At 39.1% G+C, this 13394-nt stretch overlaps 1 pseudogene; it reads left to right on the top strand.

Annotated features, from left to right (window-relative positions):
- The window catches only part of LOC141434452 (ionotropic receptor 40a-like), a 44051-nt pseudogene that overhangs the window by 18828 nt on the left and 11829 nt on the right, over window positions 1-13394 (top strand).

Consider the following 13394-nt stretch of genomic DNA (forward strand, 5'->3'; position numbering starts at 1 on the left):
TGACGCTGGAAGCATTCTACACTTCCACTGAACGTAGATATAGTTTAGATATAGTTAGTGTTTAGTTTTGTAACTAAGGGACCCATACATCCTTAATTATTATTATTATTATTATTTTTTGTAATTTTTTTCTTTAATTGTATACTGTAGATTTAAGTATTTATTTGTAACTAGCTGTCCCGGCGAACTTCGTACCGCCTACTTAACAGGCAAACAATGAATGTCGTGTTAACTTTTAGCTAAACAATGTAGGATTTACTAACGTAACCGAATGAGTATAAATAAACATAACGTTAAAGTTTATTAGAATAATAAGGATTAAATAAAACAAAGTCAGGTTAGGACACCATTATTATAAATGATTATTTCCAAAATTATATTGTGGTTTTCATTGAGTTGTGTTGTGAATGTGAACAATACGGTATTTGACTATTTTGTATATGTTTTATATATTAAAACTACACAATGCCTGTTATCGACTAGAAAAAACATTTTAAGCTACCTTTTCAAATAACAAAGTTATAAAGGTTTGAAATTCAAGATTAGACAGAGAAAGACATACTGGCATGTGACGTCACACGCCAGTACCGTCATACTTGCTGCATAGAGAAAAGCGTTTGAAAAAGAGACATGTATATAGATTTTTCAAAAAATCACTATAAATCCTATTTTCAACCGATTTAAATTTTCTCTTCGCTAAACACTATCTGTATTTTCATAATAATATTAAGATATGGCAAAATCTGGAGTTGTCAAATACCGTATTGTACAAAATCAAGATTCTAAACCAGTGCTGAAATTTCAAGATTTTCCCTATCCCGTGAGAATATCGGGATAAAAAGTAGCCTATGTGTTTTCCAGATGTCCAGCTACCTACATACCAAATTTCATGACTCGAGATTATTTCGAGATTTTATCTCTATTGTACCTTTTTTTGACAAATTTTAAACCTAAAATTGCTAAAAGTGCTCCAAAGCGGTAACGTTTCGTGTGCTCTGCCTTCCCCATTTGGGAATACAGGCGTGGTGTTTGTGTGTGTGTATCCCTATCCCGTGGGAATATCGGGATAAAAAGTAGCCTATGTGTTGTTATCCAGAGGTCCAGCTGCCTACATACCAAATTTCATGGCTCTAAGCCCGAGATTGTTATTTCGAGATTTTATCCTTAGGTATCCCGTGGGAATATCGGGATAAAAAGTAACCTATGTGTTATTCCAGACGACCAGTAGCCACATACCAAATTTCACGCTCTAAGCCCAGCGGTTGTTATTTGAGATTTTATCCCTATCCCGTGGGAATATCGGGATAAAAAGTAGCCTATGTCCGTCTCCTGGTTTTAAGCTACCTCCCCACCAATTTTCAGCCAAATCGGTACAGCCGTTCTTGAGTTATAAATGGTGTAACTAACACGACTTCTTTTTATATATAAAGATTATATTATTATGAAAAAATGACTTTCTGCCAGTTTCTTGCGGCGCATTCTTCTTGGCAATGATGGTCTTTCCGAAAGCGCTGGTAGTTTAAAAAATGACGTGTAAAAGTGCCATTGTAGCCTATTTACTGAATAAATGATTTGAATTTGAATTTGAATTGAATTTGATCGTAAAATCCGCCAGATCCCGAAATTCCTAGGAAGCAGATCGATTAGATCAATGCATTCGTCGATATTCCTAGCTTATACCGGGCACATCGTGATATGCTGAAAAAAAGAAAAATTTAGGCACAACGAGCGACGCGAGGAGTGTTTAGTATGAATTATGACCACAACGCACGAGACGAGCTAGCGAAGCGAGCGTGCCGCGGTAGCGGCCGGCGAAGTGCCAGAACCGATACCGCGGCGTTTCATGATATGCCTAGGAATTTCATGATCCGCCTAACTGGCCAAATCATGAAATGGCGGCGTTTCATGATATGCCTAGGAATTTCGAGATTTGCCTAAACGTCACTAGGCAAAACGTTAAACGGTGACGTTTGACATATATATGTCGGCGGCCGATCGTAAAATCCGCCAGATCCCGAAATTCCTAGGCATATCGTGAAATGCCGCCATTTCATGAATTGGCTAAGGGACATCCGCCATATCGTTCAAAAACTCACCGTTTAGCGATTTGCCTAGTGACGTTTAGGCAGATCATGAAATTCCTAGGCATATCATGAAGCGCCGCCATTTCATGATTTGGCCAGTTTAGGCAGATCATGAAATTCCTAGGCGTATCATGAAACACCGCCATATCGGTTCTGGCACTTTCGCCGGCCGCTGCCGCGGCACGCTCGCTTCGCTCGCTCGGCTTGTGCGTCGTGATCACAATAATACTAACCACTCCTCGCTTCGCTCGTCGGACCTAATTTTCTATATAAATAAATAACAACTAGTGAATACTTTATTTAACAACAAAATACTAACCTCTAAAATACGGGCAGACGTGCATGGTTTTTTCACATTGTGCACAGAATCCGTTTGATTCACATAAAAAGAACGGAGCTGATGTTCAAAAGCTTCTTTTGCACTTCTATTTTGAATTCAATCACTATTTTCGGTTTAAAGATCATTTTGTTGCGACGCCGACATTTCTCACGCGCTAAACAAACACGGCCGGTCAGCTGGTCACGGCCGCCATTGCATACGCAGCGCCACCAGTGGCCAAAAAAGAAACTATTTTTACGATGTGCCCGGTATAGAGCTAGGAATATCGACGAATGCGTTGCTCTAATCGATCTGCCGTATTATTTCTCAGGCACATCGTGATATGCCTGGCCAACGTTTAGGCATATCATAAAATGGCGGCGTTTCACGATATGCCTAGGAATTTCGTGATCTGGCGGATTTTACGATCGGCCGCCGACATTTATACAAGAATAGACAAGAAATATACAAGAATTTCATAGATAGATAGTTAGATTAGTTGGTTAGATAACACGGAACTGTTCCGTGGATAACAATAACAAAAGCTCTATCATACAACTGTTGTGATAATGTTAGTATTTGTGTTGTTCAGTTTATTTATGAAATGAGCTATCTCCAGCAAATATTTTCCTATAATTACAATGCAGTACTGAATTATTCAATGAATACTTAGTATGTCTTTCATTTCCTAGTATCTCTAAGGAATTGACATTTAGGTAGAGCATTGGATTGTCTAGAAATAAGTCTGCGATAATTCAGTTTTGTGCAGGTGGCAAACGAGTAAGTGGGTCTCCTGATGGTAAGAGATCACCACCGCCCATAAACATCTGAAACACCAGGGGTATTGCAGACCCGTCGCCAACCTAGAGGCCTAAGATGGGATACCTCACGTGCCAGTAATTTCACCGGCTGTCTTACTTGCAAGCACTGCTGCTTCACGGCAGGATTAGCGAACAAGATGGTGGTAGCAATCCGGGCGGACCTTGCACAAGGTCCTACCACCTGCACTTCTATAATTATGATTATTGAACAATAAAAGTGGGTATAAAAACAGGGACTAAATATAAAATTAACATAACTAAAACTAACTTAAAACAGCGAAATAAAAATTTTAACTAAAAATTACTATCTAATGGACCCTTGGGTAGGGTGCCCATCACGCAGGCAGCATTCCCACATTGAATTGCTATAGCAAGTCTTTGTGCGAGAAAGCTGCCTGCGCGAGGGTCACCTGTTGCCTCTCTCAAGCGCTTGCTTAGAGCTCCGTGGAGCCCTCGTGCGCCCTTGCCCCACGAACCGAGTGTCTCGACACCGAATGCGACGAATTCGTACCTACTGGGCGCCGACACACTCGTATTTTCAATGGCCTTGAGTCGTTCTCGGGTATCCGCCGCTGCACCGTTTCGATTATTAAATGTAAGGCAAACGTACGAGTGCTCGTCACTGTCCCAATAGTTGGCATCTTTAATCTTATGTCATTAGCAATAGAGGTGACTGCAAGTGGTCGTCTATTGGGAATTAGCGTGTCGAGCACTCGGACACTTACCTTAGTATGGTGGCAACGGTCGCGTTCCCTTTGCACTTCAAAAAATGTACCCTGTGGCACTTCCAATCTGTACCCTTAGTGTAAGTTTTCGGTTACAAAATACGTCTCGATCGCGTTCGCGTTAAAATCTCAATTTGTATGGAAACACGAATAGCGCCTCTAGCGGAACGTTTGCGATGTTCGTGTTTCCATAGAAATTGAGATTTTAACGCGAACGTGATCGAGACGTATTTTGTTACCGAAAACTTACACTAAGGGTACTGTCGTCGGTGGCGTTTAATTAGATCATTTTGTATCTACTCACAACCTTTATTTACTTAGATAGATAGATAAAACCTTATTATTAAATTAATCCCTTAAACCAGTGGGCATCACATTGGCAACGAGCAAATTGGTCAAATTGGTCAACTAAAAAAAACCGGCCAAGTGCGAGTCGGACTCGCGCACCGAGGGTTCCGTACAAATTGTAAAAAAAATAAATTATATGATTTTGAAAAATGTATGTATTTTGCAAAGCGCAGCGCAGCTCCCGTCTTAGCCTTCGATGTTTGGTATTTTTTTGTATTAGCACAGTAAATGATAAATGTCAATCTACCCCCGCTTGAAAAAGTCGAAACGTTGTCAATTAAAAATAGATACAGCAGACTTGCAAGTTCCCAATCCGCACTGGGCCCGCGTGGGAACTATGGCCCAAGCCCTCTTGTTCTGAGAGGAGGCCTGTGCCCAGCAGTGGGACGTATTAGGCTGGGATGACTTTGGTGTAACGATGGTTTCGGTATTTTGATTTTCGATATATTGATTGTCGATTATTTTATTTGTAGTGATTATAACTGTTCGGCATTATGGTTTTTCGGCCTTTCGGGTGTATGTAGGTATTTTGATCTTCGGGATTGTAGTCTTCGTGTTTTAGGCTTCCGGTCAAATGTATTTTTGGGATTTCAAACTTTCGGCCATATATCCATTCGACGTTTTAATATTCGGCCTTCCGTCCATGGGTCTTGTGAAATTCGGTCTTTCGTTTTTCGGTATTTATAATACATACCCGTAAAAATCAAGGTAATTTAGATTTATTCAAAGACGGAGGTCACGTCAGTCAGTGTTTTATCTCGTCAGTCAAATAAAATCAATCACTCGACTGAGTCAATCTAATTTAACTTAATTCAGCTCCCACAAAATCCATTTAAGGAAAAAATAAAAAAAAGGCGATAGAGACTTAATAACAGTGTTTTTTTTATAGTATAGGGAGCAAACGGGCAAACGGATCGCCTGATGGTAAACGATTACCGTCGCCCATGGACACCTGCAACACCAGAATCGTATGGAACTATGAACCCTAACTTTACTCAGGTACCTAGGTATAGCGCTGAACACGAAACAACCGTGAGACTCACTCATTATAATGAGTAATGACATACAACCGGATAACTCACGTCTTAAATGGAGTTTAGCTCGACATGTTTCGGCCTATTAGGGCTACGAATTAGCCGTGATTTAAGACGTGAGTTTTTGAGGACTTAATAATTTTTTTGGTGGACTAAGGATACCCGTGAGAGGTGGTTGAGTGACTTGGACCTGTTCAATGGTGCAGTGAATGTTATTTTGAGTTGTCCGGTATCGGAAGATGCAGTACGAATTTACAAGTTCATCAAGTACTCCTTTGCAGCCAGATAATCTGGACATCGCAATAGGAGTGTTTGATGAATGTGGACATCGAGTCTTTCAATGAGGCTGGCATAGTCACACAAGTGCACTTAAGCCTCAAAAAAAAGACGTGAGCTATCCGGTTCTATTTCATTAAATATAGGTACAGCGATTCTATTTCTTTGTCCTGATTATTGCAAGGGGCCCTTAGGGCCTCCTCAAACCTATTGACACGGAATCCGCTTTAGCCGATCAAAAACTCTTTATGTCCACGCAATAAGAGCGAAAAAGACGTCGATCGGCTCAGTTGACGCGAAACGACGTTTACCGTTTTTTGGCCGGCTTAAGCCGATAGATCGTCGATAGATGTGGGGAGACCCATAGAGTAAAATTTAAAGGGATGATAGTGTAACTGTCACGAAGGTCGTGGTTTGTTGTTCTTCTGTGTAGCAGTACTGAAGTCTAGAATTATGAAAAACATACCTAAATGAAGCCGAATTCGATGTACGACGCTCGCCAAAGTCTGTAAAACCGCAATAGTCCACACTCCAGGAGATGGTTTGGCGGTTTTAAGGCGAACAAAGTCTATTATTATTTAAATAAATAAAACGAAAAATAAAAAAATATCACGGGACAATTCACACCAATTGACCTAGTCCCAAAGTAAGCTTAGCAAAGCTTGTGTTATGGGTACTAAGCAACGGATAAATATAATTATATAGATAGGTACATAAAACCTATTAAATACATATTAAACACCCAAGACCCAAGAACAAACATTCGTATTTTTCATACAAATATCTGCCCCGACACGGGAATCGAACCCGGGACCTCAAGCTTCGTAGTCAGGTTCTCTAACCACTAGGCCATCTGGTTGTCAACACATCATCACGTCATTTACACACCAAAATACTACTTCGTATTTACGATGTGTATATCCAATTTATATTTATTTTACAAAAGCCGATCAATATAATACTACTCAAAAGAATATAAGAGCCACTTGAGTTTTACCGGTAAAATGAAACCAAAGATGTTTGCGTTTTCAATTGATTGAAAAGTATTTGTTTTGTACCTATTGTGTTTAGTTGTATTAATAAAACCATTTTTAGGCAATATAAAGAATTATATTTATTAATATTTTCGTTTCGCCAATGAAATTCATGTGGCCCTTATTTTCTTTTGAGCAGTATTATTATTATTATTATTCCCCTTGATGGTGGCCTTAAAGCGGAACTTACACTTTGCTGTTCGCAGCATGCTGCATGCGGCGACCGCAAAAGTGTGAAGAACACGGTAGTCGGCCGCATTCGGCGAGCGACTGTAAAGGCGACGGTCGTTCGCCGAAGTAGTTTAAAACAAGTTCGGCGACCGCATGGAGAACAACAAAGTGTAATTTCCGCCTTACTTTTGAGCAGTATAATATCCGCCGAAATTTTTAAGTTTGTCGCTGACAGCCGCCTTTTTTCGAGCCAAGGGGCGCGGCAAAGGACTCGTGCCAATCAGCCACCGGCAGCGGCGGCGGCCAAAGAGGATGAATATTCAAAAATTGATAGCCATCCAAATTGATTGCATATAATGGGCTTCGCGTGAACAACTAGCTGTTGCCCGCGACTTCGTCTGCGAAGATTTGGTTATCAAATTATGGTCAACTTTAAAAAAAAACCGTAGTGGCCTAGTGACTTGACCTATACATTATGGCCTCTCAAACAGAGAATCGTGGGTTCAAACCCGGTTCGCATCTCAAAATATTTCAAAATTCATGTCCGAATTGACACTATAATATTGAAGCCTAAGGCCTGACTTGGCTAGTTCTCATATACGAATTATATTCAGCCTTCCAAGTTTAAAAGCTATAAGTTCTTATTTTATTCTCCCGAAAATCGAGCACAGGGCTCTTCCTTGACTATTTTATGAGGTACTTAATAATAATTCGTATATGAGAACGAACCAAGTCAAACCTTAGGCTTCAATATATTATCCTAAGTTATAAGAAGAAATGATATTTTAAGTTGTTATAAAACATTTAATGTTGTTATAAATAAATTTCAGGACTGCCCATTGAATTGAATTTGCAGGTGGTAGGACCTTGTGAAAGGTCCGCCCGGATTACTACCACCATCTTGCTCGCTAATCCTGCCGTGAAGCAGCAGTGCTTGCACTTTTGTGTTTCGGCGTGGAGAGTAAGACAGCCGGTGAAATTACTGGCACGTGAGGTATGCCTCTTAGGCCTCTAGGTTGGCAACGCGTCTGCAATACCCTGTTGTTGCAGATGTTTATGGGCGGTGGTGATCTCTTACCATCAGGAGACCCACTTGCTCGTTTGCCATTCTAACTAACTAACTAATTTGGCTCAGGGACCAAAGAGGGTCTGGCCTCCGAAACGAGAGCACGTCATCTGGCGTTTGCCATTAAGTCGAATTAAAAAAAAAAAAAAACTTGGTACCCATTTAGATCTCACTTCTTTTGTCCCTTTAGGCGTGCCAGGACAGATTCGTATTAAATCAGTTGAGTTTTAGGCCAGAATTTGAGTAAGTACGACTCTGTTGAGGTCACATTTGCCATCGGTCTGTTTCTGAATAAAACAGATTCGACATACGACTTATGATATGGTAGTCACTTTCTTTTAAAACCAATTTCTGAGTAGGTCAGATTCGTATAAGGTCCGTGACATGACAGTACTACGTCGGATTGGTAATAAGTTGGATTCGGACTTACGTAATTTCTTATCTCATCCGATTAGCAATGATTCGATTAAGAAATTGAACAGATTTTTTAATGATGAATTCTGGAAATAACGTTTTCTTATTAGGTCAGATTCTATGTATATTTTATTCCGAAAAGGCCAGGTACAATTAGCAAGTAAAAAATACTACGAACTATGATATTGTGTATGGTGTTGTGTAGTATGATATACTCGTTATAAATTTAAACAGATATCTGAGATACTGGCCACTTTAAGATTAAACATCCTACTAATATTATAAATGTGAAAGTTTGTGAGTGAGTGAGTGAGTATATTTGCAAAATGGTCATAGAAAATTTTGACAAAATAATGCCTAGGAGGACATTTGCCTGACGTATTATTCCACAAATAACCCTATTTTATGTATTTCAAGATTTTATAATATACAATATATTTTAACGAAAAAAATGTGTTTTCATCAATTTCAAATCTTGCGTCCTTTTTGGGACATCCTTTAGGTATCTAACGCGTTCGACGTAAGGGCGAACTTTAAGAGGACTTATTTAGTTAAGTTAAATAAGTTTGTGTTTCTAAACTACTGAAAGCAAGTGGTATGTTCAGTTTTTTAATTAGATACCTACCTGTACAATATTTGAAAAAATATATTTTTTAATTAATATAACTAATATATATTTGCCCTTTGACTGTACATTCGCCTGATGTACCCAGAAATTGACTGACATATTATCTACCTTCTCAGAATAAATACTGACAGAATCCAATCAACATCGAATCGGTCGCACTCGGAATTACACATATTAAGATTCTGGATATGTGATTTCTGACCTACTCAGAATCCGGCATTAAGAAAATCTGAAGAGCTAGGAATTTGCGATCTGATAACCTGACATCTAGGAACTTGGCTAACTTCAAAAAATGCCTACTCATAATCGAACCTACTCAGAATCCGAATTAAATAGAAACTGGCAGCATTAGAGTCGTACTCACTAAGATTCTGGCCTAAAACTCAACTGATTTAATACGAATCTGTCCTGGCACGCCTAAAGGCTTTTGTCGTTGAAGTCAACAACCAAGGCGGCATATGTCATAATATTGAACTTGGCTCTCATTTGACATATTATATCGTCGCTACTTTAAAAAAACTCGTAGCTCAAAATAGATAATTTTTCTGAGTGAACTTTATAGACATTACATCAAAAAAAAAAAATTATTAATATTTTGTGGTAGTTTTGTTTTTGTTTCATAAAACGTATGTGGGTACTTGGGGAGTTACAGTGACAAGTTAAAACGGTGGTTGTGTTCGTTAGTCTAACAACTGGTAGCATGGTGTACGGTTGTGTCACTCTGAAGATGAGCTCTGGTTGAGTTCGAAACGCGTCAGTGTAGTGTGGTGGTGGTGATAGATGGGTTTGTGTGATTTGTGTGTGTTCTTACAGTGTGGAGGTGGAGAACTGCATGAACACGCATATTTTGCATAAGCTTAGCTATCGTAAGGTCGCGGGTGAGCAAGGAAATATTTTAGTTCATTACATCAAGGTTCAAGTTTGTTGACATATTGATTTTAGATACGAGATTTTTTCAAAGTAGCGACGATATGTTTTGATGGGTTTGATCTATACTTATCGTCCAAGCAACAATGATCTAACATTGGTCTTATAGTAATTGATTAGTTAGATTTGTCACCCAGAATTTTAATGCATGAATCATAGCCAGACTCATAGACGTATGAGCATGAATGATCTTATGACTCACGTGTGTGTAACACCCAACAATTGGCGCCTGCCCTGCGTACGCGCAGAGGTCAAGCCAATTCATTAACTCGTTTTGGTATAAGCGACATGTTGTTGGTGTCATTGACTGATTTGATATCATCATCGAACTGTACGTCAATATCATAGATCATCATCAAGGCATAGGCACGTGTAACATCGTACATCTCGGTCTGTACATTTACACAGGTCACAGGTATCTTGTTATCACAGGTCTCTCTAATTATAACAGGTTTATTAGATAAGAAGACTTAGAATGAGAAGGCTTTCGTTTCCCACGCGGGCCCAGTGCGGATAGGGAATTTCAAATACACCATTGAATATCTTCGCCAGTGTGCGTAGGTTTCCTTACGATGTTTTCATTAATTGTAGAGCTGATGGTAAATTTCAAATATAATTTCGCACATTCTGAAAACCTCAGTTGGTCAAGCCTGTGCTTGAGAGGCCGTGGGTTAAGGTTCAACTATTAAGTCATGCACCACGACTTACCGTGCCATGCATGATTAGGATTGATTAAATGGTGTAAGACCACACACATGTTTTTTGGTCTTTTTAGGGTTTTGTAGTCAACTAGGAACCCTTACAGTTTCGCCATGTCTATCCGTCTGTCTGTCTGTCAGTCCGTCAGCGGCTAAGCTCAGAGACCGTTAGTAGAAAGCTTATCGAAAATACAAACTAAGACATGGATGCACAGAAAAACCAGAAAAAGAGACCAGCGCTGGGAATCGAACCCAGGTCCTCAGCAACCCGTGCTGCGTGCTACAACCCCTACACCACCCCGAAAATGTTGAAATAAAAAATACAAAAATACTCCAAAAAACCAATCATAGTACTAAAAAAAGCAGCAATTTGGCATGAATATACATATCAGTCACGCCGACAGTGGTAAAAAAAAAAGAATTGGACCTAACCTTTATGAACTCTTATAAGCTTATATTTAACTTGCAAAGTATATACTGTGTATGTATGTATGTATGTATGTGCTGGTCAAATCTTGCAAGTTGAATTTTATCCACTTCCAGTAGTCAGATCGATTTGAAATTTGGCATACTTATGGTGACAATAATTTGGTAATGATATCCTGGCGAACTAGCCAGGATAGTCTACGCAGGACGAAACTCGACGGTTAATGGCATCGACTCATAATTTGGTACGGAAATGTAGTTTGGATGACAATACAAGTAGTCAGCAAAAAGTACAGTCAGCGAAAAATATTGTATTAAAAATGATTTTTGTAACAAAAGGCTTATTCATTTCTATTTAGACGCGGCCGTCGGCTCTATATGCTCCAGATGTTGGTGCTGTGCTTCGTCGCGCACGCAGCGCTCATCATCCAGAACTGCTCGATCATGGCCCAACTGTCCGCCTCGCTTGACTCCTCCATGTATCTCCACTCTGAGGTACACATTTGTTATAGACGCGGTCGACTGCTGCTTTTTTCGAAAATACAAAAACGACGCAAACGTGACGCTTTAAATGCTTGCATATTTAGCCAACAGTCAAAATTGAAAACTATTTAAAACTAATTGGACTATGCGTAATAAAATGACTTAATCCTTAAAAATAATTGAATAGATTCATATTGTAATCATTAATTGTGTTTCACGAATATGAATCGTGTTATTTTAAATATTTTTGCTCAGTTGTAATTTTGAGGTTATTTCCACGCCCTAAAAATTGTCTATACACAATTACTGAAAATGGCGATAATCCTCTATTCACAAACACCCTGATTGGCTGTTTAGGGGTTCCCAACGTAAATAAAATAAAACTTCAATCCCTAGAGATTAATGAGGAGCTTTAGTCCCGATATGCAGAGACTAACTAACATTTTAAGAGCACGAGAAGTGAAAAAAACATTATAGACTGGAAAGGGAGAGAAATTATTTTTATTATTAGTTATCTACTCACAGAGTCTTGCTTCAGCCATTTGATGGAAACCGGGAGAGGAGTATACAGTAGATAGGGGTATAGACTTCAAAAGGAAATCCGTGTGTCCGAATGTCTGTCATTAGAAATTTATTCTGAATCTACTAACCGAGTAAGTTCAAAGGCCGTGTCGGGATAAGCTAATAGACCCGGAGATGGTGACACAAAATATTAGATCATTTGTACCAGTATGGCGGTTCTTCTTCAGTAAATGTGACGCACGCTATAATCGGCGGTAGGCTGAAAACAAAATATATTACGAATAAAGAAAAATCATATTTCGTTTTTTTTTCTCTTAACCTTAGAGTTTACGGGCCTGAAATTTTGCAGATTAATTAATAATTTGGTGCCACATCATCCATAAAAATTACAAGCCGAAACTCGCTGGGGGCAGAATCACAGCTTATCTTGGCACGGCCTTTGGTTCTGGTACACTTATTTCTGTGGACCAAACGGCCGTGTTATATAAATAAATTAATTTTGAAGATGAGGATACACTGCGGATTCGATTAACAATTTCTTTCTTGGGGATGGAATCTTATTAACAGGGTATAAAGTCACATGTCTTTGACAGGTTGGTGCCATATTGACTCTCGGGGAGGCAGTGATGGCAGTCCAAGATGAGCGGTCCATGATGATCACCCACATGTTTTCTGATGGTGACCACGCAGACAAAGACACGTGAGTCGCTATTGTTGTATTTACGGCACCATGCTTAGTGTGGTCATTGATAGCGCTTTTCGGCACTTTAATAGTATTTTATGCAACTGTTGTATAAGTGAGGTCTTAAAAGGCGAGCTGGTGTAGGTGATACGGCCGCAGGCGAATATCGCTATGAAAGGCGCCAAGTTATGCAACGTTGTATACAATACTTTTTCTACGACTTTTTTTTGAGCGTTTATACCTGCTGAGCTGCTGCTGCATTTTTGTTAGTTTTTCTCGATATACCATAAACCATAAAAAATAATGAAAATTAAAAAGTGTGGTCTGATAGAACTGTTCTAATATATAAGTTAATGTGTCTACTCCAATAAAATTATTCGTGATAGACTTTTATATTCTTTAAAAACGAACAAATGTTATTAAACGGTTCGATGGTGAATGATGATTAGGTAAAAAAAAAATTATATAATTATGTTTTTCATAACCATTTATTTATCTTCAATTTTAAAGATTCCTAGAGTTAATTTGTTCAACTCTTTTGTTTAATTAATTTATTTATTCTTTGTTGGCGCGTATTTTTTTGTTAGTCTATTAGCCGGCCCAGGGGTCTATTAGGAGTGGAATTACAACCCAAGCCTCACATTCTGAGAGGGGCCTGTGCCTCTGCGGTGGTGGTATATAGACTTAGACGTATATTAAAAATGAAGATTATATCCCACATCACGTAACCATGGTA

This window comes from Choristoneura fumiferana, chromosome 13 (assembly GCF_025370935.1).
Source record: "Choristoneura fumiferana chromosome 13, NRCan_CFum_1, whole genome shotgun sequence".
NCBI lineage: Eukaryota > Metazoa > Arthropoda > Insecta > Lepidoptera > Tortricidae > Choristoneura > Choristoneura fumiferana.